This window comes from Cupressus sempervirens, chromosome 3 (assembly GCF_028749045.1).
Source record: "Cupressus sempervirens isolate cs-2001-9-10 chromosome 3, ASM2874904v1, whole genome shotgun sequence".
Classification (NCBI taxonomy): Eukaryota; Viridiplantae; Streptophyta; class Pinopsida; order Cupressales; family Cupressaceae; genus Cupressus; species Cupressus sempervirens.
The window spans coordinates 250973643-250982459 of record NC_143120.1 but is presented as its reverse complement, the minus strand read 5'-3'; positions in this window follow the sequence as shown (position 1 = coordinate 250982459).

Sequence of the window (8817 nt, the reverse complement as noted above, 5' to 3'; positions counted from 1 at the left end):
AAAAAAATTATACGATGTATTCATCAATCGTACTTTCCAGCTTTCATATCTTTTATATAATTCTATCAAATCCATTTTCCTTTTTATTTTCCATCCTGCTTTGGTACTTGAGTTCATGGTGCAAATTGATTTTTAAGATTAACAAAAGCATTCACAATACAAAACAAGTTAACACTCATGATAGAGCGAAGGCAAACATTATGGAGGGAAGCAGACCAAGAATGTAAGCTCTTCAAATGTGTTACCTATGATAACATCGGTATGCCCCTGATGGATGAGGGATGTATGCTCGATGGGGTGTTTATCAAGCATGGAGGATCCAACAATGGAGATGAAGATGGATTTTAACGTGGTAATGGTATAAAGTGGGTATGATGTAGTGGTCAGTGAGGCATTATAAGTTTGCATGAAAGTTGATATGGATTTGTGAGAGGGAAGGTCTTTGTTTATAGGCTAAGGGGTAGTGAGATGGAGGCTTAGGATGTAAGGATGGAAGAATGGTGAGGGAGGGCTAGGATGCTTTGAAAGGGGAGCACACAGATTGTGCTTGTTTGTAGCCAATCAGGGAGTGACACTTGTCACAAGGAGGATGAGTGTGAGGGGATGGGCAAGATAGTTGGTCAAAGGGAGTAATGAGGGGGGAAGAGTGTGTAAGAGGGATGTAAAAGACATTAATGGCATGTAAGAGCCATTAATGCTCTTGGATAGGGATGGAAGAGAACAAGGGAGACTTATTGACTTTGGCTTAGGTTAGCAAGTCTTAACCCTTGCTTAAAGTTGTGCACATGTTTAGGAGGGAGATTAGGCTTGGCTTAGGAGGGGGGTTAGGATGTAAGTGGCTTAGCCTTGATGGGATGGGTTAGTTAGGAGGTTAAGTGAGGTTAATATGAGTGAATGAGTTGGATCAGGGGTAAAGATAAGTTTTCGGGATGGTTTAGGGATTAGGAAGATTTATTAAATAATTTATTTAATAAAGAGGGGGATGTAGGATTAAATTAAATAGATTTTGAGGATTTATTTAATTTAATAAAGGAATAGGGTTTTAATTGATAAATTGATTTTGGGTTATGATTTGATTTTATTGATTGGACTATAGTTAATTAAATTAATTAATTAACTAGAGGATGACAATTAATTAATTAAATAAGAGATTTAATCAGTAATGTTTTAGGAGATGATTAAATAACATTACATAATGGTGTAATCAAATTTGGGTATCCACATTTTGCCTCTCTTTGACATAGTGTTGGGACAACACTATTTCAAAAAAGTTCGAATATAAATGACACAAAGAAGACTTTTTTAAAACAACATAGTTGTCTTGCTTTTGAATAGAAGAAGAGAGACTGGATTACATGATGCCCCCTCAAGAAGGCGGCGAGGAGAGAAAATGAATCTCAACGACTTACTGAAAGGTAGAAACAAAGGGACGGGGGGAGGAGGATGTAGAAGAGCAAGAGGAGTAGGAAAAAGGAAAGGAATGATAAACATAATAGGGTGGGAGGAAGTGACGGGGGTGGGAGGATGCAGAGAGGGGCAAACGGCACCACCAAAGGTCTATAAGGGGGGCTAGGAGGGGTAGAAAGGATTATTGGCTCTCATACAGATGACAACATATTGCTATTTGGAACTCTGATTTGGATGATACGATAGTTGTGCATGGATGACTAGAGCATCAGATAGATGTGGTATGGCGAGTACGAGTGTGACGGACAACAAATCGATCGGTAGGGTCAAAAAACATGTCTTTATCATTTATGTCATGATGTTTTTGGCATTCCCGCAATTTATAAAATGTGATCCCGTGGGCTCAAGTCCGCCAATATTGCTAGAGAGATAGGCAAGATCATGATCCCACAAAAACTATTAGAGGGTAGGGGTAAAAATAAAGTTCAAAAACATTTTTCACAAAATTGTGAAAGTAGGAGGAAGTTGGCGCAAGAATAGAAATCCATCAAAAAAAAATTGCGGGTAAGCGATCTTGTCAGCAGAAATGCGGTCCTGGTGGTAGGAACATGAATTCGCAGGCATGGGTAGTTATGAGGAGAAGGTCAATGCAAGAACGGGATAAGATTTGATTGGGAGGGGTAATGGGGTTGGCATATTCCCACAATATGTTGTGGTTGTAGGAATGTGGGGGAAAATTTGGGATTACAGGAACACAGGATAGGATTGGACTAGGAGGGAAAATGTTAAAGAATGATCCTACGATAAAATGTGACGACTGGATTGTGAGGTGCTAACATTCGTGGGAAAGCACCGGCTGGAACATGGGAAAAGGGGTAAAGGGGAAAGGTGTGCGAGAAGAAAAGGGACTTGGTTGAGGTATGGAGGGGTTTTAGAATTAGGTTACAATGTGTACAAAAAGGAAAACTAACATGTTGTTGGCTTGTATGCAATGGTCCCTAGATGCGCTAGTGTCACAGGAGTGGTAGGTGGCCATACTACATGCGGGAGAGTAGTTCACGCTGGCTGAGTAGGTGAGGATTGATGGTATTAGCTTGGGGTACCTAGCAAGATTGTTGCACACACGAACCTATATGATCATGGTGACAACCCTAAGTGAGTGGTGGCACAGTGAGATTGGCACCTTTCATCTGCTGACAAGAGAGATGATAGTGACATTAGAGGATGTTTATAGGATCTTTAAGTTACATGTGTGGGGGATGCCAATGATGGTGACCAAGGATATGATAGGAGAGGTAGCAGTACAACGATTGGTGGGGCCTAGAGTGTCGTATCGTATCTGGAGTGGTCAATTTCCCTTAGATGAGCACCTGGATCAAGTAGCTATAGAGAGGAGGATTTATTTCTATGTTTGTGGGCCAGTGTAAGGATATATTGCCCCAGATATAGGTAGGACAGGATTTACCTTGGCATTGATACCGACCATTATGTGGATTGTGGATGTCGGAGTCCCTACAGCATGGGGTTCGTTGATGCTGGCATAGTTGTATCGGGATCTACATCAAATAGTATATCACGGGCAAGGCGCTAAGGGAGGAGTGTGGGGTTTCCTACATTACTACAGGTGTGGGCGTGGGAGCACATCACGACATTCAAGCCAATTGAGCAGAGAGAGAGGCAGGTAGAGGAGCCAATGGTGTATAGCTAGGGGATCCATTGACATACCATCATACAGAGGAGGTGGACTACTGGAGAGTGCAAATAGATGAGGTCCAGGTGGTGACATGGAGGCCATACATGGGTCTCGGGCCATGGGTAGAGGAGAGGCAACATTTTCCATATAGTATTTCACCTTGTTTTATTTTTGGGCAATGGGAGTATATATTGCAGAGCAGTACCGGCCAAATAGGGCCTTATGACAATTTGGATGGTGATAGGTTGCCCCAAGGGAGCCAAAATGGTATCAGCACATGACACGAGAGCCAGTCATGATGTTTGGGCCTACACTTCAAAGGGAGGGGTTGCTACAAGCATGGTGAGACCTAGAGCCATAGGAGTGGGATTGGTTTAGGGGTGTCGTAGATGTGGGCTCAACATAGGAGGATCAAGATGGTTTTGAGAAACTAAGGCCAGTAAGCCAAGCTCAAGTTATGAGAGCAACAATGGTGGCATGGGAGATTGCCTATGCAGTGAGGCACGGGAGATATGTAGCCAAGGGATTATGACAGTGGGCAGAGGCAACAGTGCAGGAGGAGATGTCACTGAGGTAGAGGTAGAGGATTGTGAGGGAGGGGATGTAGGAGGATGTGAGGCCACAACATGAGAGGGGAGAGGAGAGGCAAGTGGAGGAGAGGAGGCCACAGGAGGAGGGTGGGCAAGGGTCACAGGGGCCAATAGGTAGAGGAGAAGGTGGTGGGGGGTGGAGGTGGCTCATATCAGGAGTAGGGGATGATAGACTGGTGAGTAGATATGCATCCCTGCAGTAGACACACGAGGTGATGAGCTAGCTACTAAGGAATGCCCAGCAGGAGAGGGATTAGCTCAGGATAGAGTGAGATCAGTTTAGACATGAGCGTGATGTAGTGTAAGGACAGGCAAGTAGAGCAGGAGTAGAATTGGGGACACTATGGGTGGATATCAGGTGCTTGAAGGGGAAATTGGAGGTGGTGACACTAGAGACGCACTATATGTTGCAAGCAAGGATGGAAACTATCCAATAGGAGAGGGATAGATTGGTGGTGGAGGTGGTGACCATGAGGGCATAGGTGGTGATAGGTGGAGGATTGGAGGAGTTGAGGAGGTTGTGGGGGGAGGTGGAGGATCTGAGGGAGAGAGTGGGATTTTATCATGGGAGATATCATACAGCGGTGCCAACAGATCAGGTAGAGCATTATAGACAATCAACATGGTCAGGTATAGCTGGGACCCACATAGGCATCTAGGGAGGGGGAGAGAGTGGATGGAGCACTAAGGGCTCTTAGAGGACTTGTGGGTCTCAGGGCACAGGGCAGATCCATAGGATAGGGCAGAGTCATAGGTGAGATGGGGGGGTTAGTGGATAGAGGGATGAGGTAGAGAGCTCGGGTACTAGAGGAGGACAAATGAGGCCGCCACCTCCATTAGTAGTAATGTCAGATGTAGAGAGAGACACCTATGAGTCTGATGATGAGGAGGCAATGGATGAGGGTGATCAATGATATGTTGGTTTTGACAAAGTATTTTGGATGCACCATTGGATTTATTTTTCTGGGCACAGACCCAATGTATTGATGTAGGCTTTTGTGTGTATATGGATATTGGATATCTGGACTATGATGGACTTTGGTATTTTTGTAGGGATGGGTGATTTATTCTTTATTCCTTGTGGATGAGATATATATAGATCTGATCATTCTTTGTGTTGGGATATGGATGTATGGATTTATAATGTCATGATTTGTTTACTACATGTATGTTTATATATGATTAGATGTAGAATAGATATAGATATGGCTTTATGCAGGATGTGATTTTTATGAGATATATGATGTTACTGACATGTTTATGATGCAGGATCTAATTATGTTTTATGATGAGTTGTTGGATGATGTTGACATGTTGTGATGCAGGATATGATGTTTATGATGAGTTTTTTTGGATAGTGCTGATGTGTTGTGATGCGGGATATGATGTGCTTAAGGATGAGATTTAAAAAATTGTGTTTATGATGATGTTTATGATAACTACGAAAATAACTAAGAATGAACCTAAAGTATGCTGACCGATGTTATGTGTTTTGACTTCTAGGTTGAAAAAAGATAAATGGAAATGAACTTTTTAAAATGAGGGTAGTAATAAAAATGTAAGCCAAGAAACGAATGTGAATCATGCCTAAAAATAGGATAAAAGCAGATGCAAACTATGATGATGAATATGCTAAAATAAACTTTAAACTATGATAAAAGATGATAAAAAGGAACATAAACTATGATAATGACTATGATGAAATGAACACAAACTATGATAAAATGAACATGAGATTTATGATGATGGAACATGATGTAAAATGAACTCCAACTATGATGATAAAATGTGATAAATGAACTCAAACTACGAGGGGGGAAACATGATAAGATGAATTTTTAAACTATGATGGTGAAATATGACAAAAAATGAACTGCAAACTATGATAAAAGGAACATAAACTATGATAAAATATGATAAAATGAACTTAAGATTATGATGATGGAACATGATTAAAAATGAACATCAACTATGATGATAAAACATGATAAATGAACTCAAAGCTATGATGATCAAATATGATAAGTGAACTAAAAACTATGATGATGAAATGTGATAAATGTACATAATTTATGATGGTACAACATGTCATAAATTTACATAATCTATGATGGTGCAAAATGTGATAAACAAATGGAATCTATGTTGGTGAGACCTTAGCCTAGACCTTAAGATTTGTAAGTGTGGGCTAATGACAATGAGCTCAATGTTTTATGATAAGGAAAGTGAATCGAGAGATTATGATAAGGGAGGGATCCAACATTGTGAGAGCATAAGGAGGACCCCAAAGATGAGCGACATAAAGAATTAAGATGGGGCAAATGAGGAAGAAAAATAGGAGAGGAGATTTAAGGGAATACAAGGGAGATGAGAGAGTATGATATGAAAGGTAAGTAGAGTGATAGTGAAGCATATGTGGCATGTAGGAGGATGACACAATATATGACTGATCAATCATAACCTTGGTCCAAAGGTGGAAATAGTATGCACAACTTTAAACACTTGAATCTTGAGGGTGGGGTACTTCGTAAAGAAGTACCACCATGTAGTGTGAGCACTTTATTTGATATAGGAATATTAGGGAGATTCCAGGGTTACTAGGAATGTCAAGGCCTTTTCCCCAATATTACAAAGGACTGACTCAAACAAACGCACTAGGATCGCCCCAGCATCACACATGAGTCCCAGAGAAATTAGTGTGGAAACAATGCTAGGTGATTCACAAGAAAATGATATTTCCCAACCACATCATGTGATCATAAATGAAAACATATTTGGAATATGAAAGGGTGATATCCGACTAACTCACAAGCAGAAAAAGACCTTGATCAAAACCTTACTTTCAAATTGCCCCAGTCACAGCAGACCATGATATAAAATATCATGGTGACCATGAGGAGGCAACAACTAAATCACTTGGAAAAGATCCACTCAAAGAAAAATACAAAAAACCCAATATCAGAAGAAAGAGTAAATCCGTGAGAAAGTAACCTTTTTCCAAAGAGATTGGGATAACTAGATACTGACAGACCAATGTTAGGCAAAAGGAAGGATGCATCCTATAGGAACCTAGGGACAGCTTTTTAGGATAATGACATAATTGGCAACTATAACTTCCTACAAACAATCAGCTAGTGATGTAGGGTTTTGCTACAAGACTTGAAAATGTACAAGCAGAACTATACAACATGCAGATGACTCAGGAACTATGATAAACTATGGTAGCAAGTGTACATATGATGGGAAAAGCTCAGGATGAGGAGGTAGCATTATACAGTATGGTTATTGTTGTATGGGTATGATACACACAATATTGTTATTGTTACAAGAGTATGATACATAGAATATTGTTATTGTTACAAGGATATGATACATGGGCATGGTACAAAGGATAAGATACACCTGATATGATACATGTGGTAGGGTACAAGGGTGGGATAGATGTGCAAACCACGGTAGAATACACAATCTGGATATGTTTTCCAAGCCAAGGGATGTTGAAAATATGTCGTAAGTTGTTGGAGTACGGGGATGAAACTCTTGGAAAACCTTTGGAAAATGGGAAGATGGGTGATGACGTGCAAAGGGTGATGGGGGAGATGTAGGTCATTGATAGATAATGAATAGGCTAAGCACACCTACTGCCTATTTACTAGGTTTTCACCAAGGTACCTAACCAAGGCGCTTGAATTGCCAAGTTTTCACTATTGGACACTTATTTTTCTTTACTATTTTTTTATTTTGTTTTTTGTTTTCCCTTTGAGGTAGCAAGATACACTAAGGATTTTCTAGGCATAGAATTTCTTGAGGTGAATGATGTTGGTGGGATCATTCAAGACTTCACCCTCAAGTGTGGATAGCTGATAGGCCCCTGAGCCAAAAGATGTTGTGACCACATAAGGACCAAGCCATGTGGGCTCGAACTTGCCTTTCTTTTCTCGATCAGCCTAGACCTTCATGTTTTCCTTGAGGACCATGTCTCCTTCTTGAAATTGGTGTGGGCCAACCTTCATGTTGAAGTTGCACCTAAGGTGATTCTGGCAGACCATGAGATGGTCATAGGCTCGTTGCCTTTTTACATCAAGCAAATCTAGTTGGGTGAGTCTAGCCACTCTATAATCCTCATTTGATATCTGGCCCCATAAGAAAATGCATGGGGATGGGATTTTGACCTCAATAGGTAATATTTCTTTAGCACCATAAACTAGGGAGTATGGCGTTGTACCTATGGATGTACAAAATGAGGTGTGGTAGGCCCATAGGGTGGGGTTGATTTGAAAATGCCAATCATGGTCAGAAGCATTGACAACTTTCTTTGGTATTTTGAGTATGGGCTAGAAAAATGGTGTTGATATGAAGGGAGGTGCACAATTCTTCCATATTGAGATTTTCAAAATCAACTCCATGGTTAGTAAAAATGGTAGCTAGGATGCCGAAGCAACATATGATATGATAGAGGATAAATTTGGACACTTGAACTCCTGTGGCAGTGATAAATGGGATTGCTTCTACCCACTTAGTGAAATAATCAATGGCATTGGTTATCCACTTGTGTCCTTCTGAAGAGAGAGGTGTGGTAACACCAACAAGGTCAAACCCCCAACATGCAAATGGCCATGGTAGTATAATAGGTTGAAGATCTTGAGTTGGAGCTCAGATTAGATTAGCATGTTGTTGATAGGGAAAACACCTTTTTACAAAGTTGCATGCATCATGCTCTAGGGTAGGCCAATAATATCTAACTCGTAGGATTTTCTTAGCTATAACTATTACGCTCGTGTGAGCAACATTAAGTTTTATGTGTACATCCTTGAGAGCCATTGCAACCTCATTTTGGTCTAAACATCGAGAGAGAGTTTCATGATAGCCACAATGATATAGGGTTTGAGCTATGATGGTGTAATGGGATGCTCTATGAATAAATTTATGGCATTGGATTCATGTGCAATGGGGAGATATGATACCATTTAGTAGGTAAGCATGAATTTCATGGCACCATGGGGATTGGGAACCAACCAAGACACATACCTATGTTGATTCATCATTCTCGTATGCAGGCTCCTGTAGCTGCTCAACTAAGAATTCATACTATGTGACCTCCTGAGGGATCTCCAAAAGTGAACCGAT